This window comes from Caretta caretta, chromosome 1 (genome assembly GCF_965140235.1).
Source record: "Caretta caretta isolate rCarCar2 chromosome 1, rCarCar1.hap1, whole genome shotgun sequence".
NCBI classification, from domain to species: domain Eukaryota; kingdom Metazoa; phylum Chordata; order Testudines; family Cheloniidae; genus Caretta; species Caretta caretta.
This window is the reverse complement of record NC_134206.1, coordinates 273460652-273485864: the sequence shown is the minus strand read 5'-3', so window position 1 is coordinate 273485864 and position 25213 is coordinate 273460652.

Here is a 25213-nt window from a genome sequence, read left to right as displayed (position 1 = left end):
AATTGAAGAGAAATTGAAGCCCAGCAGTTTCTTCCAATAAATCTTCATTTTACGATCCAGTGAAGAGGCAAGATTAGGGGGAGCTTAGTCCCCTGGTCCTGGAGAGGGACAAGGGGGGGCACTTTTTCATTGCTTTTAGTCAAGGAGAGGGAGCTGCATTCCCCGTTACTTTAAAATATGTTTATTGGAATGGGTTAAAATCAATAAGAAAAAGAAAAGAAAAAATACATATTGGTGGTTGCACATTGTGGGTAAAGACAATGGTAAGTTGAATAGTAAAGGTTTCCATGTATTACTAGCTTTGTTGTTAGAAACAACAACCTCAGTCATTAGACTCTATGTTGTTAACTTTTTACAGTATTCACTCTGTTAACATAAGCAACTATTCCAGCTATTAACTCCCATGAGTGGGGACAGGCTGTGCTTTTAGTTTTTCCAGTAACTTGCCCAAAGTTTATCTTTCCTCACTTTGTCTACAGAAAGCACTGACCTGTGGGGGTAGGTATAGGAAGTGGTGAAAGAAAATGAACAATTACTATTTATATAGCTGGTTTCAGAGTAGCAGCCGTGTTAGTCTGTATTCGCAAAAAGAAAAGGAGGACTTGTGGCACCTTAGAGACTAACCAATTTATTTGAGCATAAGCTTTCATGAGCTACAGCTCACTTCATCGGATGCATTCAGTGGAAAATACAGTGAGGAGATTTATATACACACAGAACATGAAAAAATGTGTGTTATCATACACACTGTAAGGAGAGTGATCACTTAAGATGACCTATTACCAGCAGGAGAGCCGGGGGGGGGGGGGGGGGAGAAAATCTTTTGTAGTGATAATAGAGGTGGGCCATGTCCAGCAGTTAACAAGAATGTCTGAGGAACAGTGGGGGGTTGGGGGGGAGGGGAAATAAACATGGGGAAATAGTTTTACTTTGTGTAATGACCCATCCACTCCCAGTCTCTATTCAAGCCTCAGTTAATTGTATCCAGTTTGCAAATTAATTCCAATTCAGCAGTCTCTCGTTGGAGTCTGTTTTTGAAGTCTTTTTGTTGTAATATTGCGACTTTTAGGTCTGTAATCAAGTGACCAGAGAGATTGAAGTGTTCTCTGATTGGTTTATGAATGTTATAATTCTTGACATCTGATTTGTGTCCATTTATTCTTTTACGTAAAGACTGTCCAGTTTGGCCAATGTACATGGCAGAGGGGCATTGCTGGCACATGATGGCATATATCACGTTGGCAGATGTGCAGGTGAACGAGCCTCTGATAGTGTGGCTGATGTGATTAGGCCCTATGGTGGTGTCCCCTGAATAGATATGTGTGCAAGTGTACACAGATCTGTACAATATACTGTTAACAAGTCCCTGCCCAGGAGGTCTTACAGGCTAAGAGCATGAGCTTGAAACAAGAAGTTACAATAGTACACAAGCAAGCACAGTGTGGCACAAGGGACCAGGTCTACGTCTATTGATTTCAGTGGTGCTAGGTTGATTTACATCAACTGAGAATCCAATCCAAGGTCTTTATAGATGGAATGCTTTACAGAACAGCAGGGTTTTCAGAGGTCTTGTGAAAGAGGAATGGGACGAGACAGGAGGCGATTGGAAGAATGCTCCAGGCATGCAATTGAAAGAAAGAAATCACAAAACCAGGCAAAGTCAGTTACGTTCAGACTAGAAGGAGTGAGTGGGAAGATGTGCAGGAGGAGATAGGGAAAAAGATGCAGGCAGGGGACACCATTATAGCCGTATTTAATAACTGCTATGCAAGACATGTATTATTGTTTCCCATTTGCCAAGTGATATCTGATTTTCAAGCCTTGAAAGGCCAGTCTTTCATGGGAGGAAAATTTGGTGATGCAGAGTTAAGTCATCTTCCAGCGTAATTTCTTTATTTACAAAATGTAAGTATACAAGTCTGGTGTCCTGGACCAGGAATAATCACCAACTGTACCCAGACTTCCTTTGGCAGAAACCTTGGTTAAAGAGGCATCTCCCTGTCTCACCAGCTGTTTTGGAACTCTTTCTCTTTTGGAATCTCACATCTTAAATACACTGTTCCCTACCTCTTAATCAACACCGCCACCTGCACTTTTACAGGGAAAACTCTCCAACCCAAAATTTCTCATCTAGGAACACATGGTTGCTGAAAGGTGGCCTATCCATTAACCTTCCTTTTGTGTTTGCTCTGCAACACAAAGGGACCCTGGAAAAAAGCTTCACTGTCCATCAGGGTCCTTTGTCCTACACAATCTCCTTAACAAATATGTGGGTGAGGTGAGCATTTCATCCTAGTGATTCATAGCATGCATGACATTAGCACTTGTTGCTATAGCAATGTGTTAGTTTGCCCCTTACTTTAATTTTCAGATAGTGTCGCTATATAATCATTCTAATTTGGTAGAATCTGAATGACAGGCATGCTTAGAACAAGAGGCCAAGATTATATATAAAAAAAAAAGTGTGGATTTTCAAAGGCCCAAAGAGCAGTTTGGCACCCAAGCTCTCAGTGACTTCCAGTTGGAGTTGGTCTCCTGACTCTCATTTGTGTCTTCAGTAACCTCCCATGGGTGCTTTAAGTTAGACTCCTAAATACATATTTTGACACCTAAGTGAGTTGTCTGATTTTCAAAAGTTCTTAGTACCCGGTAGCTTCCAGGGAGCTCAGCACACATGAATAAACAACCATTTATTTAGGTACTTAGTTTTAGGCTTCCCAGTTTTTAAAATCTTGGCCAGAAGCTTTGATGATTTGGATCTAAGTGTTTGATTCTGCAAATGTTTGAGCAAGTTAGTAACTTTAGTCACGTGCACAAAGTTGCTCTCTCGTGTAAGTGCGTGCAAGGTCTGGCCTTATGATTTATTAGTAGAGCTGATTGGAAAATGGAAACAAGAAATCCATTCTTTGACAACATTTCAAAACTTTCTGACAAGCATGAGCTATCTCTTTAATATGAAATGTGAGTTATTTTGTATAAAGCTGCATGTCATCTAGAGTTCGCAGGACAGGAAACATTGCTAATTTGGAATGTAACCGATGAATTCAAGTGTGATTCTTTCCCCACCTCCTAGCAAAATCCTCTTAATTGAAGAGAATTCGAAGTTGGAAAGAACTCAGAAGAGAAGTCAAATAATTGACATTTGCAGTGTGTTTATTCAAAACAGATTTGTGCTAGTGCACTAATAAATGTCACTAACTAGACAGCTGATGGAGGAGGCACTGAAGGGTACTATTAGATGGCAAAAGAGGAGGAGGGAGGGGGAAGCCAAATGCATTCTTGCAGAGGTGAAGGGGGAGGGGAAGTAGGGCATAGGGGAAGGAATGGGCGGGGAGGGGGGCGTCAAGTGCCCCATCAGATTGGCCTATCGGGGATGAGGAGGGAGAGAGCCTCAGCACCTCTCCCCCGGCACATTTGGCCACTCTCCCTGTCAGCTGGGCAGGGAGTGGTTCGGAGCCACTTCTGCCTCAGAGGGTCTGGCTGCGAGGCCCCATTCCTTGCCCGGGCTCAGCTGCCAGGGACAGAGGCCGAGCATGCCGGGAGGAGGGGCTCTGGCTCACTTGGTACCTGTCTCCAGCAGCAGAGCCTGGTTGGGGAGAGGCCCAGTCCCACCCCAGCTGCCAGGGACAGGGGCTGAGCAAGCAGGTGCCCCCTCTCCGCCCCTGGCATGTTTCTGGCTTGCTTGGCCCCTGTCCCTGGGGTCTGAAAAATTCCCACCTCTGAGTGCCAGAGCTATGCTGACCTAACACCTGATGTAGATACAGCAAGGTTGACGGAGAAATACTACTACTGCTCAGGGAAGTGGATTACCTACTGTCAGGGTACCTTCCCCACTCTGAACTCTAGGGTACAGATGTGGGGACCCGCATGAAAGACCCCCTAAGCTTATTCTTACCAGCTTAGGTTAAAAACTTCCCCAAGGTACAAATTTTGCCTTGTCCTTGAACAGTATGCTGCCACCACCAAGCGTTTTAAACAAAGAACAGGGAAAGAGACCACTTGGAGATGTCTTCCCCCAAAATATTCCCCCCCAAGCCCTACACACACCCTTTCCTGGGGAGGCTTGAGAATAATATCCTAACCAATTTGTTACAAAATCATCAAAGACCCTAACCCCTGGATCTTGGAACAATGGAAAAATCAGTCAGGTTCTTAAAAGAAGGATTTTATTAAAAAAAAAAAGAAAGGTAAAAATCATCTCTGTAAAATGAGGATGGAAAATACTTTACAGGGTATTCAGATTCAAAACACAGAGGATCCCCCTCTGGGCAAAACCTTAAAGTTACAGAAAACAGGAATAAACCTTCCTCTTAACACAGGGAAAATTCACATAAAACAAAAGATAAACTAATCCGCCTTGCCTGGCTTACCTATACTGGTTGCAATATTGGAGACTTATTGGAGAATGAGCCAGCCAGGTTAGCTGAGCTTCTTAACCCTTTACAGGTGACAGGATGTTGCCTCTGGCCAGAAAGGATTTTATAGCACTGTATACAGAAAGGTGGTTACTCTTCCCTTTATATTTATGACACCTACAGTGATGGGAAAACCTCTTCCATCCATGTATGAAGTGCCTACAGCACTACAGTGGCACAGCTACATCAGCTCTGTTCTGAAGTCAGCCTAATCTAAAGCGGGATACAGTCTGGTGGCAGTTCAATTAACCCATTTCCTGAAGCTGCAAGCACTTTATTTGCATTTGTTTTTGAAGGACATAGGTTTCAGGGTGGTTGTTGTTTTTAACAATGGATATGATGAGATTGTAATTAATATTTTCTCATTTAAATGGTGAAAAGGCTCATTGTCAAAGAGAACTAAGAGCTTTGCAAAAAAAAAAAAAAGAAAAGAAAACCTTGCTCATTTCCCCTCAACAAAATGATTTTCATATGTGGGAACTGAGAGCTTCCCAGTTGATGACAGGAGTGGATTAGAGTCAGGGGACACTGCTGCTCTGGAGGAGAAGAGCTAGTAAGGGGAGAACACTGCTGCTACTGTCACAGAAGCTGTGAATGCGATCAGCTTCCACTGTTCTGCTTATTATATCTAACCTGGTACCACGCAGTGCATCTAAGCATTTTACCCTTGTGAATGTTGAACTCAAGCAGCAACTCCCAGACCAAGGAGTCGAATCTCTTGCTCCAGGCTTTCCCCAGATGGTTTCATAGATGCCAGGTTACCATAGCCTCAGCCTAGCCTCTGGCAGGACACAACCTGTCATTTCCCAGCCTGCTTTGCATCAGCACCAGCAAAGTGCACCTTAGTCTCTACCTTCAGCAAGGAAATATAAACAAAATTACAATCTTAAAAAAAAAAAAGTCTTGAAGTAAGTAAATAAATAAAGGGTCTGTTTAAACACAGCATTGTAGATAAAAACTGTTATAGTCACCTTTTAATACAGACTGAATAATTTACATCTTGTTTAGAGGTAGATACTCAGCCTCAGTCAACACACACACAGCACAACAATTGCTTGATTAGGCAATGCAAGAGAAGACAACTGACTTTCAGCAGAAATGGAAGGACTTGAACCAGCATGGAAACACAGGGCCTCACTGTAGACAGTCTTGTTATCCAGCAGTCACTACACACCTTTTTGCTCATGCAAACAGCCATTTGTGCATGCAGAATGCACAGTTGGGCATCCGCTTATTCTATTCCTCCTTGAAAAACTCTTTCCACCTTTGAGGGCAGAGTCAGAGAATTGCTCAAAACTGGTCAAACACAAAATTGAAGGTCAGCTTGAAAATTTGCTTTGAAGTATGAAAGGAAACTGGTTATATTGATGGACGGGGTATAATTCAGCATCCTGAGATGAAAATAAGCAAAGGCAAATTTAGGCTGAATCTAAAGGAGAATTTCCTCACCCAGAGAGATTAGTGTGAAGTAATCACCCAAACAAAGTTGAGGAAATGCATTGGCTTGAGTCATTTAAAACTAAACTGTACAAAGCACAAATGATACTTTGTAGGGAACAATCCTGTGCTGGCAGATGGCTGGATTAAATGACCTAATCATTCTTTTCCATCTATAACGTCTGATTTTTTATTTTTGCTTTCCCCTGACTACCCAGGTCTTTTCATTTCATGCATCTTGATCATTCCAAGGTTCACTGGACTTTAATAAAACAAATTACTCTTATCCAGTTCCCTTTTTTTCCCCTACTATCCTTTAGACCAAAGTTTAATCTCTACAAACTCTTATATGCACAGAAGCTGTATGTTGATGGATCAGAATTGGTTTCTCTTACAATCAAGAGAAAATTAATATTATGGAATCTTAATATCTCTGACATGAATATGAGAGGCAGAGGGCGATTTTGTAATTTATGAACAATTTACCATTTTGAATCTAACCTGTTCTTGATTGAAAATGATTGAAAGGAGCTTAATTTTAATACATCATTTTGATGAAAATTGCACCAATTAATCATAAATAGGTCTGGGTGGTTGCTTTTATGAGAGGGAGGGTGAGAGGTTGCAGGTCGTTAAAGTTGGAGAAGGCTTATATGTAACTGTAGGTGCAGCTTTTTAAAGTAAGGATAATAAGGTATTAAATATAATCTGATTTTTATAAATCCTAAAGTGCCCCAGCTAGGCAGCTTTCCAGCAGTTCAAGAAATAATGGCCTTCTTTATATCAAATCAATCAGTGCTTACTTACAGAGAGTCCATTTATTGACCCTTGTAGGGAATTTTCCATTTCGCTACTTGACTCAGCTAATTATATCAAATTTAAAGGAGTAGATTATTTGAAAATAATTATTCTAAGGCTTGCCTGCTTGCTTGAGGTTCAGTACAGATTCAAACTGATCATCAGTAGGGAATAAATTATGTTGTCATAGCATTTGCATTTCTTTTAAGGTGAACTGAAATGATTTACAATCCTGAATAATGAAACTCATGTGTAGCTTTAAAATGGCCTTATATTCTTAGAAATAAGCTGAAGATTTCACTACCTTTTAGGAGACAAATACTAGGTTTTGCCCAAAATTCATGCCCAGAAGCACAGGGGGAGAGAAAAAATTCCAACCCCTGAAGACAAAGTTGCTCTAGGGAAATGACTAACCCCCAGGAGAGGGCAGATGGCTGTGCAACCACTCCACTGCCCTCCTGCTGGGATTTCAGGCTTGCAAAAGGCAACTTTACATTCCAACCAGGGTTCTATAAGACGGCCACAAGCAGAGGCTGCATCTCCTGCTCAGTTTGTTCTTGCTCCTTCCCAAACTGACCCCATCCACTTTGCAACTGCCATGGCTTGCTCCAAGATCCTTCACAGAGGGTGAGTTATGAGAGGCTTACACCATTGCATCCTCGTTCCTGGTGGACTTTCTGATGCCATGGCCTAGAGCTTCACTTCTGTTGCCCTGTATTGGTGGACTCTTCGGCTACCTTCAGTACAGTATTTTTCCTGCAACATTTGATTTTTTTCTGCCTCCAATCGCAAAGACTCACGAATGAGGAATATGCTGCAACCATGAGCTTTACTGATGATGCCTGAATGTAATGTACTGGCTTTACCTGTGTGACTCAGGGCATGATGTAAATGTGGGTATCCAGACAGCATTCACTAAACGCAGAGTCCTTTCCCAGTATCCACTGGGTTTAATATAAAACCAAAAAAGGATTCCATGATTAGAATCTCTTCTTTGGTTATTCCAAAGTCCTGTGGGAATCTGGAGGGGATGTCTGCTGCAGGATGAGATACTGATGGCATCAAACATGTAAAGCTTGGAGCAGGGAGCTGCCACCTTTATGTAACCCCCATTTCTTTTTTTTTTATTTCATGGTGTTCAGCCAGAAGCACTTATTGCTGGAATTACAGCTGCTGTTTCTACTTGCTCTCAGGCAAGGCGGTAGCATAGAGAAGTAGTTGCTATTTCAACACACTAGAGGGAGTGCAGGAAGTTAACAGCGTTCAGTAGTGTTTTAAAGCTGGTGTGGAAGGCTTCATGAAGGGTGGGCATTCCTGCATGTGCACACATACCCTTTTCCTGAGAAGCTAAAAGCTGAAGGCCAATTAGCAAGTTATTTCAGGGAAACAAAACTGGCAGCCATGTTGAGAACGGGTCAGGTCCAGCCGAGCCCTGCAGGGAGAAGATTGAGCTGCCAGGGTAACCCAGACTAAATCTGTGGGTTGGATCTGAATACAGTTTCCTGTAATTTTACAGGGTAATTGGACATTATTTGTTTGCAGCAGTTATATAGTAAGGTATCTATACAGTTCTTAGTTCCAAGAAGGAAAATACATTTTGTTGTTTGGTTTTATATAGCAGTGGATTATAGGTAAGGGGATAGGGAAGTTTGCTACTTTCCTAAAAGGCTGCTGTCTTACTCTTGTTATTCTAAGAAGCAATCTTAGAATTAAGTAAGTAGGGCAGATGCATTTGTGTGAATACATATATTGTTGAGACACAAGGCATGGCTGGCCCTGCACTCTGACTGGTAGAGCACCGATCAGATCCAGTCCAGCCCTGCAGGGAGAAGATATTGCTGCCAGAGGTAACCAGACAATCTGTGTGTTGGATCTCAGTTTCTACCCAGAGGCTATCAAAATGGATTTCTGGGTGCATTACAACATGTTACTCTCCAGTCAACATCCCACCCCTGCTGGCATGTCAACTCAGTCAATGAGGTCACAATCTTAATCTCTGGCTCTACTTAAAATATCACAGTTGCTGAGATCTGCAGAGCTGCTACATGGTTTTTGGCATATACCTTCTCCAGACAGTATACTTTAGTCTATGCCTCCAGATTTGATGTGGCAATTGGAAGTGCAGCCCTTTGCTCTGTGATGGACTTGACTCTGAAGTTCCCTCCTCCTGATGCAGATGCTGCTTGGAAGTCACCTGAAGTGGAGTACCCATACGGACACTTCTCAAAGAAGAAAGAAGTTACTCACCCTGTGCAGTAACTGTGGTTCATCAAGATGTGTGTCCCTCCTTCCCCTCTGGTTTGGAGCCTCAGTGAGGGGCATGAGGTTATCAATGGAGCATGCTTGGGCTGAATGGACATTGCTAATGAAAATCTCCAGTTGAAGGTGCCTGGAACAGACGCACCCCTGAAGTGGAGCTCCCATGGGATCACACATCTCAAAGAATCAGAGTTACTGCATGGGGTGAGTGTTTTTATGCTGTAGAAGCTGAGGAACTAATTTGAAATACTGAATTTCTTTATGCTTATTTATTAACTTTCCATTTGTTTGCTTAACACTGGCTCCAGAACAGGCACAGGATTATGACGGGTAGACAGAGAAATAAAATTTGAAGTTTTAAAAAAAGATGTCATCTGATGCTTAAAACAAGATTTTCTAGGCTGGTGAGCTGACAAGTGTTTGTTTTTGTTTCTTTATTTTTACATGATGAATTGACAAAAGTACTTTTAATACCTCTGCAGACAGGGAAAGGGGACAGCAGAAATATAACAGGAAGAGATTTGAGGGGGTGGGTCAATTATAGTTGTGGATGAAATGGAGACACATCTAGACAGGCTGGTTATACAGTAAAGAAAATAAAGACAGTAAAGATGACATAAACCAGGATTTGGTGTCTGTCCAAAGCAAACAAGCCTTGTTGGTTTGTCATGGATTATGCCACTGTTCTTATTTTTAAAAAGTTTCTTTTTTTACATTTTGCTTTAAAGGTACTTGGCTGTATCCATGTGCCACAGCCCTGATCAAGTTCCCCATGCAGGGCACAGTATTGCCAACCCCAGATGTGCAAAAATCATTAGTCAGGCTTACCAAAAATTCTGAGATTATATAAAAATAATAGAGATTATGTAAAAATAATAGAAGTGGTGTTCTTTTTATTTGCCTTTTGCTTTTTGAGCCTTTAGGATGCACTTGGGTCACATTTTGAAGTTTTCTCCACAGCCACAAGGGCTAGAAACTTACTTTTTCTTTAAGAATGAAGGCTGAAATCATCACCTATCCACTTGACTCCAGCAGCTGGGGCTTTAAGGAAAACAGCAACAATAATAAGACTCATGACAAAATCATGAGTTGGCAATGCTGCACACTCACCAACCTGCTCCCTCCCCCCATTACTCACCCTTAAGGCAGGAGGGGGCAGAAAGGAGTCAGCATCGGGTGGGAGGCACTCGGGGGAGGGGATGGAGAGGAGTGAATGGTGGGCAGGCGGGGGGGGGGCGGGCTTTAGGGGAGGAGGTGGAGGAGGGGCAGGAAAAGGCAGAGTGGGGGTGGGGCCTCGGGGGAAGATGCCAAGCAGGAGCAAGGCCTTGGAGCAGAGCAGGGCTGGAGCACCCACCCGGAAAAACAAAAGTCAGGACCTGTGCCCTCAAAGTTCTTTTCCCCACGCTCTTCTCCTCTTCCTGTTAAACCGCATTTAGCTCAGACTGGTGATTGTGAATGAGACAATACTCAACTTACATCTCAACAGATAGATGGATAAACATCTCAGATCTGGCAGGAATCCAGTTTCCCACCTCTGCGCGGGGAGGAAAACTGTGATGCAAGCCATAAGACATATTTTCAGTATATAGATGTAGCTTTTTAAATATCACCAGTACCTACATATCATAACAATATTAATGACCAGCATGATCCTGGCTTTCATTTAAGATCTTATGTGACACTCTTTATGGATAGATGTCATGAAAGCAATATGGTAGGTGAAGTGAGTTTGTCAGGCCTGATAGGAGTTGCTGTTTTACAGCAGCGAACTTTTTGCCAGTTGGTATTAAGGAGTTCTTAGGGACACAATTGCACAAGAGATATAGAGAGCCAGGCAAAACAATAAAACACCCATACACCCTTCCCTAATGCCTGCAGTGAGTGCCCTTCCAGCCTCACTAAAATGGCCAATGAGAGACCCTTTCAAAACTTCCAGATCCCTTTGATGAGTGATCCCCTTATCAGCCATCATCAGGTGATGATCCATTGCTTGGTTACCATCCCACTTGGCAAAACCAGTTTTCTTGGTTTGGCCATCTTCTTTAGCATATTCATTGTAATAACCAGGTAGACTTATCCAGGTGTCAGTGAGACTTAATAGTCCACTCACCCAACCCAAACATGGCTATATGACTTGCACTAGTCCATTGATTGCCTATTCCCCGCTCCTAGTGAGTGTTTCTGGAAAGAAGTTAACTCCTTGAGCTCAGGTAACAAGTAGCACAAGATTCAACCAGTAAATGGAGTCACATATAATATTTTATACAAATAATGCAGAAATCTCCTTTGTTCTTCAGACAATGTCAACAGGAGTTGAAAAGCGCTAGCACCTCACATGCTCAGGCTCAGAGTGAAATGCATTTCTCTCCATGGAATAAAAAGCTGATCCTGCAAGCCCCTAGATTCAGAGGGTGATGTCCTGGCTCCGCTAAAGTGAATGGGAGTTTTGACATTGTCACCAGTGGGGCCAGGATTTTACCTAGAAATCTCTTCTTTTCATATGAGGACGTGTCCACCACATGGGGACTGTGCTCTACACAGGACCCAGAGCTGTGATTCAAGTAGCCTTAATGTGACTGTGCAAGCTTCTTGGGGGACTTTACTCCCTCTTAATCCCCTGCCTCCGCAACCTACACTAAGAGACAGCTGGGGAAGGGGGGCGGTCTTTGACCCCCTGTAATGGCTAGTCCACAGAAGAGGCTGGGCACATACTTGCCAAAGGAAGTAGACACCCAGCTCCTATTGAAACTCCCCTAGGTGACTTTGAAAATCCCAGCCTTAATCCTTTAGATGAAGAGGCAAAGATTCTTGCTCTTATCACTGAAGGAGATGGGTTCTGTGACCCATGGACCTTTGTCTTCCTCTATTCAGTTTTTGAAAATCTTAGCCCTTGGCCATAGAGAGTATCCCTTGTGCCTTTCCAAATATCTTGTTCCTTTTTTGTTGGAAGTCCTGTGGCAGGATTTGTACCTGTGTGGGATCAGTTTAATACCACAGTGCAGTGTCCCTTTACAGTGCTACCATACATAAATGAATAGCAGTGGTAATAGAAAATGTTTCTTTTTTGTAGTTGCTGATATTACATATAAAAAGTAATAGAAATGAACTGCTCTGTGGGTTTATGGTGGAAGTTCATTTATAGTAGCCAAATAGTATTTGAGATTTTTTTCTTTTCTATATCATAACAGTGATTCAGAAGTGATGTTCTCACAGTTTCACTGTGAAACAGTGACTTGAGAATGGATGAAGATTTTTAAATGTTTGTTCATAAAAATATTTTCTTAATGCAGTGTTTGTGTCTTATTTCATTGGTCAGTTTCCCCTGTGTTCAATTTATTTCTTACTCCAGTACAGTACTTTACATTTTTGTAGTGGCTAATTATTTGGTACATTCATGGCTGCAGCCTCAGGCACTATAGATGAAGTTTGTTTCTGCCCAGTAAACCTTAGGTCACTAGGAAATTGAATATGAAACTGTTTTATTTCGAGATTTGATTATCTGTAAATTTTTAATGCCACTCTCTTGAAAGTAGGTCATGCTTTGGCCTCTTGTCCTAATATGTAATTTCCTTTAGGAGAGGGAGACCCATGTTAATTTCTCATAAGCCAGTGCTGCCACCTAAGACAAACAGCACAGTGGGTTCTTTTAAAAAAAAAATCTTATGTTAAGTACCGTGTAAATGAAGTTCTTAGGAAGGGGAAATAGTGGTGCAAGGGAGGTAGGGAGCCGATGTTGGTTACTGGGAAGAAGTAGATGAAGCGTATATTATAGTGGATGAAGAACTAATTACAGTATCACTTCTAACCGTGTCAAGGCCACATTGTCTATAATGAGGGCCACACTGTGAACCCTTTAGCAGTTCATCTCCTAACATACATATATTACTCATCCATTATTTTAGTTCTCTTTCCTTAAATAATATTTTTACCACTGTGAACCCCAAGCTATGAACAGTGACATCAAGAAATTCCACCAGAGATGTTAACATTAATTTTTTTCCATTTTTACTATAAAACTCATTTTTAGGATGTGATATCATAGCTGCTTCATATCACTTAAAATGTACCTAAAAAGCTGGCAGTTTAATTGTATGTTTGTATAGGTTCTAATCTGTTGTCTGGGTCTGAATTCAGAACAGTAACATTTTCAAAGTTAAACATAATTTTATTTCCAGTAAGCTGCAGACTGAAACTGACTTCTGTTATGGTCAGCTAGCTACATTAACAAACACTAGCCAGCTGCAAGATTTAACATGTGTTTACTTGAACTGACCTTGCATAATAGCTCAGCAGTGTGCTACCAACCCCCTAGATCATCCATTTTTGAGCTACAGCAAAGCATTATTACTGATCCTTTTCTCTCATGTATAAAACACTGACAGACAGCCAATCATCAAAAGCAGTTGCCTGTAAAATAGTAAACACAGCATCATATTGCACTCCCATGCTGATGGGAGTGAGGGATTTTAATATTTTGTTAAGATTTGCTAAAATAGATGGTCTTTAACTCAGTGCTGGCAGTTCTGATATGTCCATTAGGAACTATGAATACCATGTTGGGAGTTCTAAGTCCCTTGAGTGAAAGTTGCTTTTTGACTGTTTTGACATGTTAGAGAGTGGCGTGGTACAGAGATTTTTATTTTCATAAGTTAGGATGGTTTCCATATTTATGAGAAGTGAAACAGGTTCTTACATGGCTCTGTAGTTTTTCACAAGATGCCATAATTAATCACATGTATGTTACTTCCACATACATAGTACACACAGGGCAAGAGACACTGGCCCAGAGAGCAAGAACTTATACGAGCTGGTGCAGCCCACTATGGTAGGTGCAGATAATTGCTCCCATCCCAGCACAACTGAGCAGACTCAGAAATGTCACCTAACCACTAAAGAACACTACTAGGGGCTGGAGATAAGGTTTAAAAGTCACAGCCTGGAACCCCACTGAGAAATATATTTTAAAGGTAGGTGGGTTAAGAGAATCCTGGTGCCTATCTTAGATCAAATGAACAATATTGAAGCCCATTTATATTTCATTTTTAAAAATGTATGATGTAGATGAATATAATACTGTTCTACAGTTATATAATCACAGAAATAAAAATACAAATTATTAACCAATATTTCTACTTTTATAGGAGGGCTGTGTTCAGATGTCAAGACGGGAACATATATATGAATACAATTGAAGTGGATTCCTGTACAAATTAATTCTGAATCAGGAAATAATCACTTCCCTTGGTATAATGTTAATACTTTTTTAAATGGATGAATGAAAATCCACCTTGTTAAATTAAAGAAAATTATTATTAATTTAAAAACCTGTTTAATAATATTTGGGCTCATATATAAATTGATTATAGCAAAATAATTCTCAGTTTCTGCAAAACTCTCCATCAGGTTACCTATTACATGGATGATAGCACATATAGAGGCAGATTTTGATCTCAGTTATTCTGACATCAATGGAGTCACTGTGGTTTTACAGCAGCTGTATAGTTACTGAGATCAGAATCTGGCCCACAATATACTCTATAATGTAGACTTTAGAGCTTGTGGACCACTTGTGGTTAGCAGGTAATGGCTCCCCTCCTTTTTTCAAACTGAGAGAAATATGGGACATGAGAAAGGGAGCTAAAATGAATGAAAGGACACAGTGGCTCCTATTCAGCAAGGTACTTAAGGGCATGTCTAACCAGCACATGAGTATTTCTACTGAGGTCAAAGCAACTATTCACATATTTAAGTTTCTTGCTCAATGCTTTGTGGTAATCATAGAATCATAGGACCGGAAGGGACCTCTAGAGGTCATCTCAGTCCAGTCCCCTGCACTCGTGTCAGGACTAAGTATTATCTAGACCAGCGTTTCTCATATTGGGGTCCCCGGTCCCCTGGGGGTCCCTGAGGATACCCCAGGATGTCCACGGGCCTTCCCGTTCAACTCTTCCCCCTCCCTCCCAGAGCCTCCTGCATGCTAAAAGTCTGGCAGCACAGCAGGACGAAGGCAGGCTCCCTGCCCGCCTTAGCCCCACGCCGCTCCCAGAAGCGGCCGGCACATCCCTGCAGCCCTGGGAGGGGGGGGGGAAGGGGCAGCTAAGCACCACTCAGCCAGAGTCTGCACCCTGCATACCAACCCCCTGCCCCAGCCCAGAGCCCAAACTCAAACTCCCTCCCAGAGCCTGCATCCCGCACACCCTACTGCACCCCAACCCCCTGGCCCCAGCCTGGTGAAAGTGAGTGAGGGTGGGGGAGAGCGAGCAATGGAGGGAGAGGGATGGAGTGAGCAGGCGTGGGGCCTCAGAAAAGGAGCAGGACAGGGGCGGGACCTCAGAGAAGGACGCAGGGCATGGGTGGAACGTGGGAGCTTGGGGGGCATCCCTGAAAATTTTAAAATCAAAATGGGGTCCTCAGATTACTAAAGTTTGAGAACCACTGATCTAGACTGTCCCTGACATGTGTTTATCAAACCTGCTCTTAAAAATCTCCAGTGATGGAGACTCCACCATCTCTCTAGGCAATTTATTTCAGTGCTGACAGAAGTTTTTCCTAATGTCCAGCCTAAACCTCCCTTGCTGTAATTTAAGCCCATTGCTTCTTGTCCTTTCCTCAGAAGTTAAGAACAACAATTTTTCTCCCTCCTCCTTGTAAAAACCTTTTATATATTTGAAAACTGTTATGTCCCCTCTCAGGCTTCTCTTTTGCAGAACAAACAACCCCAATTTTTTCAATCTTCCTTCATAGGTCATGTTTTCTAGACCTTTAATCATTTTTGTTGCTCTTCTCTGGACTTTCTCCCATTTGTCCACATCTTTCCTGAAATGTGGTGCCTAGAACTGGACACAATACTCCAGTTGAGGCCTAATCAGCGTGGAAGAATTACTTCTTGTGTCTTGCTTACAACACTCCTGCTAATACATCCCAGAATGATGTTTGCTTTTTTTCCCTACAGTGTTACACTATTGACTCATTTAGATTGTAATCCACTATGACCCCCAGATCCCTTTCTGCAGTATTCCTTCCTAGGCAGTCATTTTCCATTTTTTGTGTGTGCAACTGATGAAGACATTGAACAGAACCGGACCTAGAACTGGTCCCTGCAGGATCCCACTTGATATGTCCTTCCAGCTTGACTGTGAACCACTGATAACTACTTTCTGGGAATGGTTTTCCAACCAGTTATGTCCTCACCTTATAGTAGCTCCCTCTAGGTTATTTATGAGGGATGAGTAGTAAATGGGATTCTTTGAGGGAGAAGGGAATATGGGAATTAATTTAAATGTACTGCATTAAATATGGAAAATTAATTAAAGGAATTAATCTTTGTACTGTAGTGTTAGGATATAGATATTCAGGCCTGTCTGTAAAGGCCTATACTCTAAGAATTTAGGTGTATTCTTATCACTTGGCTAGTTCTAGAGGTATAAAAGAAGAATCAAAATCACTGTCTGCTGGTGTAAGGGCCTTCTCTTACTGTGACAGTCTGAGGCCCTGTGCTTAGGCTCAGGCCTTTGGCTAAGCAGCAGAGGCAGCCATAAACTAGGAAGCGAACGGTCACATCCTCACATTCCAAACTAGTCACATTGAAATCAGGTGCTATTGGGCTGTTAGGAATACAATCCTGTCCTGATAGTGCCTATCTCCTCCAGAGAAAGGGAAGTGCCTAGAAGATGTAAAAGGAAACTTAGTTTGATAGCATCCTGTCTGGCAAGAACTCACTTATCAATAGCTGGGATGTGAAATTCTCACTTCTGTATTGTCTTGTCATTATAGTTCCCACTTTGCTATTGTTTGTCTGTATAATCTCTGTCTGGTTCTGTGATTGTTCCTGTCTGCTGTATAATTAATTTTGCTGGGTGTAAACTAATTAAGGTGGTGGGATATAATTGGTTACATAATCATGTTACAATATGTTAGGATTGGTTAGTTAAATTTCAGGAAAATGATTGGTTAAAGTATAGCTAAGCCAAACTCAAGTTTTACTATATAGTCTGCAGTCAATTAGGAAGTGTGGGGGTGGGCATGCGGGTGGGGGAAATGGGAACAGGGAATGGGGGTGCGGAAATTGGAATCATGTTTTGCTAAAGGGGGAAATGGGACCAGGGAATGGGGGTAAGGAAATTGGAATAATGTTTGGCTAAGGGCAGGAATGGGAACAGGGACACAGGTGTAAGGCTCTGTGGTGTCAGAGCTGGGAAGGAGGATACTAAGGAAGGAAACTGGAATCATGCTTGCTGTAAGTTCACCCCAATAAACATCAAATTGTTTGCACCTTTGGACTTCGGGTATTGTTGCTCTCTGTTCATGCGAGAAGGACCAGGGAAGTAAGTGGGTGAAGGAATAAGCCCCCTAACATGTAGAGCCTGCTTTTCTCAGTCTGTACAATCATTGCTATGATGTTAACCAGAAGCTTCATCCTCCAGTAAATGGCATGCGTAATTGACTTTCCAGCCTCATCTTTGTCATGCCTTGTGTATGGTATTTATTGATACTTACAAAGTCTGGGGAGCCAAGATGCTCAGTATACTCCTTAACAATGGGGTTGCTGTATAAATTTACCAGTTTTACAAAGTAAGTATCTAAGAGTACAAAGTTGTCCCTTCTTAGACCTACATCACTCTAAAATTGCCTGGCAGAACTGCGGCTGGACAAATAGGCTTGCTACATTCTAGGTAGCCTTTTTTTCCTTTAAGCCAAGGTATAGTACCTTGCTGGTCCAAATACAGTTGATAACAGATACATTTCCTTTGGTCTCCAGTGGTGTCAGGGTTTTCCACCTAGCAGCATACTTAGAAGGGTAAATAGCAAATCTTTAGTAATAATATGTAAGTAAAATATGTACATATACTTTTTGATTGTGCAACCCTTATTCACACAGGATTTTTTTGTTCCAGTGAGTGCTCCCCAATATGTGAAAGGCTTGTACAATTGGGTCCTTTACTTAGAGATGTTTATTAAACATTTTTGAAATGGTATTTTAAAATGGCATTTACCCTTAGTCTTAAAACACCAGCTTGAAATTCCTATGAGTAAACAAAGTATGGAGAGCTATGTGGTAAAACAGTAATGCATTTATCTTCATTGTATAGTGACGTAAGTTCAAATTTATCTCAGTTAACTGAAAAGTTAAGCAAACAAAAAAAAAGACACAAGGGAATTGAGATGTTAGTTACTGGTGGGCATTTAAATGGATCACAGCCATGATTAACAGTATTGGGAGGTGTGCAGTACGTTGGCAGTGTCATAGGAGGAAACTTTCATGGTGTCCGTACTTCTTTGACTTTATAACGCAGTTAGTCTTTCAAGATCATTATGATTTCTTGCATAAGAGATGCCCACACAGTTAAACAACAAGGGCAACTATAAATGTACTAATTTAGCAACAATGAGCTGTGAAGTTAGATCAGTATTTGCTTTACCTGAAGTTGTAGAGCACCTGAATAACTTTGCTGAACTGGTATCTTAAAGAAAGTTTGTCATATTTTCTGGGGGTGACATTCACACTTGTGCAGTGTGATAGGAGAAGGCCTATGAACCACCTAATTCCCAGTTAAGTCCTCAAAAATAGGTCTTAAATGGGATGGACATGTTGGATAGGCGCTTCACTGGCCCTTTGCACAGGATCAAATTTCAACCATTGTCAGTTAAATTTAAGCCTTTTAATCTGCGCTAGGGAAAATCTTGTTAAAACAATGGATGGAATTCTAAATCAATCAAACCTAGTGTTAATGTGACGAGTGCTACATAGCACCACAGTACAGATGGCTAAGCGCTGTTGGGAAAACACCTGCCCATGCATAACACCATGGCTTTTGTCCAGCAATGTAAAGAGTTTACTTTACAAGGGAATGTCAACCGTCAACACTTCTCTCTTTATAAAGCCCTTCCCTCTTTGGTCAGCCTTGAGATCTGGCAGTGTTAATCTGAAGGTGGAATTTGGAAAGAAATAAAACAGGACACATTCTGGGATGTGAAACTTGAGCCTTGATTAATATGTGCCACTGGCTGAGAAAGGTTACAGACAAAGACAGCATTGTTAATCACGCTAGAAGACAGGCTATGTTGGCGTCTCTCTCTAGCCTCAGTAACAACTTTGTTTGCTTAGAGTAGCATAAGAATAAATAAACTGGATTTCTCCTGAAATTTATAGGAAACAAGTACTGCCCAGAAAAACTGCGAAGGTAGAGCAGTGCTAATCTGTAGCGAATGTATCCATATATGTAACTTTACCCAAATATTATAGTTACATGTGTTCCAAAGGAATGTTCCCACTATCAAACAACATAAGGCCTCAATCTTACAAAAACTCATGAGTTCAATAGGACTACACATAAGTGAAATGCATTCTAGTGCAGATGGCATATGCGTAGGTGCTGACAGGGTAGGGGCCTCAGATAACAGTATAACTTTCTGTTAATATGATGAACAGTACCCTCTTTTTAAATAGGATTTTTATCTATAAACTTTCCATTCTATTTACAAGGAGTGCAGAAACCTAGCCATCAGGCATATATTTAAACCTTAAAATAACAGACTTTTGTGAATGTCTGACCAAACAAAACCTATTTTGGACAACTGGTTAATTGCAGTCTGTCATCACTAAGGAACTTTTGTTTGGGAAGAACGGAGGTGGCCTCACTTATCAACAATTCAGACACAAATACTTTTTCCAAAAAATGCAAGCTATGGATTAAAATAAGACAATTTGAATGCATGCCCCATACAAGCCTGGTTAGATGTTGTTAACATAACCCAGGTCAGGTAGCTTTATTTATTTTTGTTTCTTAAACTTGATGTGCCCACTGTCTGTTGTTCGATAGTGGGGGTCCAACTAAAGTCCTGATCCAAAACTCACTGAAGTCAATAGGAGTCTTTCCATTGACTTCATTGGGCTTTGGATCAGGCCCTATATGAGCAATTCAAAGCATTGTGTTCTCTCATATACTCACTCTACCTTCTCTTCTTCTGTTCCCCACTCTGCCCTTCTACCCCAGTAAACACATACTAAGTACTTATGGGACAAAAATTAAAATTAACAATAAAACAATTACATTGCAAAAAAAACCACCAAAAATACCCCACCTGCTTTCTCAAAGTCCTATAACATACTTGTATAAACTTGCCGTTCAATCAGTCATGATGCAGACAGACTGTAATGCAATGCCAGTGCCCTGTGAAATGCCAGATCCATCAGGGAAATCATGATGTTAGTTTTCAAGCATGTGTATCTTCTGGCCTTTCATAGGAGCAGTGTGCATTAGTTGCAGAAGGGGTTACTTGTTTTGCTCTCCCAAATGAGAAAAAAAAATGTCATCATGGAGAGAAATGTTTAATAAACGGAGGGAGGATCACTGGGGTGGGGAGTAAAACGGTGGGCCCAGAACTAGAGACCCAGTTCTGCAAGGTGCTATGTGCTTCTTGCAAGATGCTGAGTGTTCACCACTCCCCTAGACTTCAAGACCCTGTGTGGTGAGGGATTAGGCCCTAAAGGATGCCAAGTGCCCCTGACTTCCACTTACATCCCTGGGGGTTGAGGTTGCTCAGCATCTTGTAGGACTTCAGTCCTCTGTGGGTACATGAACATACTCTAGCGTTATCTGTGGATCAAACTGGAAAAATCCTACACGTTCCTCTGAAAATGAAGAGAGTGTTTGTGTGTGTGTGGGGGGGAAATAGAGGATTGTGATGGTTTAGTGCAGTGGTTTTCAACCTGTGGAATACAAAGGAGTTAGGCATAGTCTTACTCCTAAGAGATATTTCTTCAGATCACAAAGTCACCACAACTAACAAGTCAGACTCAGCACCATCAGGGGTTAGGAATGTACAGAAGACATTTGTCTCATGTCACATTAAACAGTTCATCCATGTCTCATTTTAATGAGATTTTTTTCATTCCACCATAAAATAAGAGTCAGAAAAAGAGATATTTGTTCTCTTCTAGGTTTTGCTTTTAAAGAACAGTACACTACAATTCTCTGAAAAACATTTTGTTCTTACTGGTATATCCTGTACGTTCATTTATAATTGCAGTATCTTATTTTCATAGTTGCAGATATCCATTTCGCTTTAAGAGTGGACTATTTGAATCTCTGGATGTGGTATGACAGATCTGTACCATAATGATAATCGGTAGGATGATGTGCTTCCTGCTAAAATAAAAATGTAATAGAATAATGCATATACAAAACATGTATACAGTATATAGTGATATTGAACCTATTTTAATGGTGTTTTCTCCCCATCCTTTTAATGTGGCTTATACTGCATGAAAAAATAAAATTGATAAGAGACATATTTGTAAGCCTGAAAACTTTGGACTCAATCCTGCAACCATTTATGCATGTGCCACCTTTACTCACATGAGTAATCCCACTGAGTTTACTGATTATACCTGCTACTAAAGTTAGGGACATGTGTGCGTTTGCTATATCAGTGTCTTTGCCTTTTGCATATCTGGGAATATTTATGGTGGTAAGCATTACATTTAGTATTAAGTGTTTGCAGAATCAAGCCCTGTATTTTCACTTCTGCAGACAGTGCTTGAATTGAACTTGTTTAGATGATTATGCCATAAATCACATTTTTTCCCCAACATGACCACTGATATAAACACAGACAGATAGCTGCACATGTTGATATTTGTCAGTTAACAATCCTCAATTTAAAAAAGTAAACAAAGCAATAGTAAAAGAGACAGCAGCCTATCATATGTCTGTCAAATTCAGCAAAGATTATATAAAATACAACAGAAAAGCTGCATAACTGTTTTAAATTAAACTAGAATTTTACTTCTCAGAATAAATGAGGGCACTTTTTCTGGGGTAGAGTTTGGACAGTTCTAAAGATTATATGGAAGATCTGTGTGGATACTAAACCTTATTCCAAAACTGCAATATCAATAATACTCAAGCAGTCATGCTGTTGTTTACAACCAATCACTTATTTTTATGGCTGGTTTAAGCTAAACAGACACATTTCCAATGCAACTCCTTTAAAACAGAATGAATGTTTGTGGTTCCACAGTTACAGCCTCAATACCTTCTCAATCAAACAGACATCATCCCATAAACCTGTCTTAATTTTCCAATCACAAAAGAGGTGGGTTTTTTTAAAAGCAGCGTCAGGAGTTGCAGGGTAAAGGATGGATGTGTCAGTCTGTCACAGACTGTATTATTTTTGTAATAAATGTTTCCAAAACGTTTCTGAACAACTTTTAAAAATAAGTTAAGCACAATTGTGACATTCAAGATGTGAAAGATGTTAAATGTTAAGCACAAAAGCCTCAACTCTTCAAGAATGTATGTGAAATTTAATATTTATAAGCTATGAGGATCTGGGCCCCTTTTGGGGCAGACCCTCAGCTGATGTGAATTGTCATAGATCCTTACATTAGCTGAATCGACCCCTCTAATTTTGTAAAAATCTTGATGTGACAATTAGCCACAGTAGGGTGTGCATTAGTAGACAATTGATGCATGCTTTGGATGTACTATGTAGAATATCCCTGCCTTCAGCTATTTGATAAGCAAATCACTAGATTAGCATGGGGTCACCTGGAAATGGTTCCTTATGTTTATTCTACAAATTATTAATTTGAAAAAAAAATCTGTCATGACTATACCTATAAAATGATGGGGTCTAAATTAGGTGTTACCACTCAAGAAAGATTTTGGACTCACTGGGGATAGTTCTCTGAAAACATCCACTCAGTGTGCAGCGGCAGTTAAAAAAGCTGACAATGTTGGGAATGATTAGGAAAGGCATAGATAAGACGACATAAAATACCATATTGCCTCTTTATAAATCCATGGTATGCCCACATCTTGAATACTGCATGCAGATCTGGTAGCCCATTCTCAAAAAAAGATACATTGGAATTGGAAAAAGTACTGAATAGGGCAACAAAAATGGTTAGGTGTATGGAACAACATCCTTATGAGGAGAGATTAAGAAGACTGGGACTTTTCAGCTTGGAAAAGAGATGACTAAGAGGGGATATGTTAGAGGTCTATAAAATCATGACTAGTGTGGAGAAAGGAAATAAGGAAGTGTTATTTATTCCTTTTCATAACAACAAAAACTAGGGGTCACCAAATGACATTAAAAGGCAATAGGTTTAAAAAAACAAAAACAAAAAGTAGTATTTCTTCACACAATGCATAGTCAACCTGTGGAATTCTTGGCCAGAGGATGTTATGAAGGCCAAGACTATAACAGGGTTCAAAAAAGAACTAGATACCTTCATGGAGGATAGGTCCATCAATAGCTATTAGCCAGGATGGGCAGGAATGTAAAACCATGCTCTGAAGTGTCCCTAGCCCTCTGTGAAGCCCCTCACATTGGCCACTGTCGGAAGACAGGATTCTGAGCTAAATGAACCATTATTCTAACCCAATATGGTTGTTCTTATATTATGTTCTTAAAACAACTTTTATTGGCTTTAAGCATAAGAATGAATAACTCCTAGTAGAAAAATGAGGAAAAATAATAATTTGTTTTAGATTACATTGACTGCCACTACACACTAATTCTATAGTTATGCAGTGGCCCTTCTTGAGTCAAAATAAAAACAAATGAAACAAAAACAGAAAAATATAAAGCAATATTGGCTCAATCCAGCACCCACAAAAGTCAATGGAAATATTCTTATTTTATTGACAATGGACTTAGGGTTGATCCCCAGACTTGTTTGTATGTCAAGTACGATTTTTTTCTTTTAATGTTTTAAAGTGGATTTATAGCTCATGAAAAGGCTGGAGCTCTTGGAGACCAGTAGTCATCTGAATAGCTACAGAACAGGTACAGAATGGTGCGGGGACTGAAAACCCCTATCTGGCTCTTCCACTGTGTCTCAACCCTGACATGGAAGGGCCATGTATAATGATGAGAGGCTAGTTGGTCTCTATGTACATTTGGTCCTTGCTCTCTTTTTTGAGATTAGCATTTGTTTGATAGGAAGCTGCCAGTTGTAGACTAGTCTGAAATCACCAATTCATTTCACATACACTGTCAAAAAGTGATCAGGTGGAAATACATGTCTATCATGACTGATTTGGATGGGATTTCGACCATTATCCAAGAGGTGAAACGTGGTATATCACAATATCAGTCATGTGAGCCATTCCATTAACTACGAATTCCAAAATTCTTTCAAAATGCAAATTACATTACACCAGTGAGGGATGCATGTAGTGAAAGAGAATGTTAGTGAAAACAGCCATAATGTGGAAAAGTCGGTTAATTAAAGTGGCTGTTCAGGGTTTAGGCTCAAAAGTGTCTTTTTTGTGTATTGATGATCACACTGTTCTCTTTATTACATAGTTTATGCTGTAATGTGTCACTCACTAGCCAGCAGTATTTAAAGCAATGGGGTCTGAAGTTTCATTTCCCCCCAACAAATATTTTTAGATCATTTCAGTGAAGTAAAGCGTTCTGTTGTCTTAGTTTTTAGCTTGAAAAAAAGACAGTCTGCATGTTATTTAACAAGGAGATATATGTTTATACTAGTTTCTTAAGGGAAAAAAATCCCAATCTAATTTCAAATTTACACATTTGACTTTATTGGGGGAGGGGAAACAAAGCCAAGTTAATTTTTGTTTACTAATGAAAAGCTTCCTCCACCCCATACTATACAATATATTAGCTCCTTGATGAGGCAGTTTTGCTGATCCCATCTTTGGCATTGCTGGTGCTTGTTTGAGGAACACCATTAGCACTAATCCCACTCACTGAGGAACAGGGGATTCATTTCTCTACTGTCTCGGCACTCATGCAGTCATTTATTTACTCCTGTACAACCAGGGAGTAAAATGCTTCTGAACCAGAATTCTAGCATTTGACATTCACTTTTCACTGATTTTGCTCAGGTGTTAACGACTACACAAGGGGCAAGGCAGTGGAGAATCAATTCTAGTGTTTTTCCGTGCTTTCAAGGAAAGCTGATTTAATGTAAGGCAATTATAAGCCTTTGAAAATCATATGGCAAAGTGCTTTCTCCTCTGGAGCTCCAAATTTGCATGAAGAAAGGGCTTCCTGCTGTGGATTTCATAAGCAGAGGTTTTCAAAAAAGCTCGCATTTTCAGAAGGCCCAGCCTCTCTAGAAAAATGTGTCCACATTTTGCACCTGTAAAAGAGAATTGCAAATGCAAGTCCAAATCCAAGGACTTGCACCTCTAGCCAACTGATTTGCACCTGTAGCAAGGCAGCTACAGGCACAATTTGAGTCCAGTGCAGAATTGTGAGCAAAAAATGCAGGTGCAATATATTTAGTACCTATGAAAAATCAGGCTGTGCATGATTGTGTC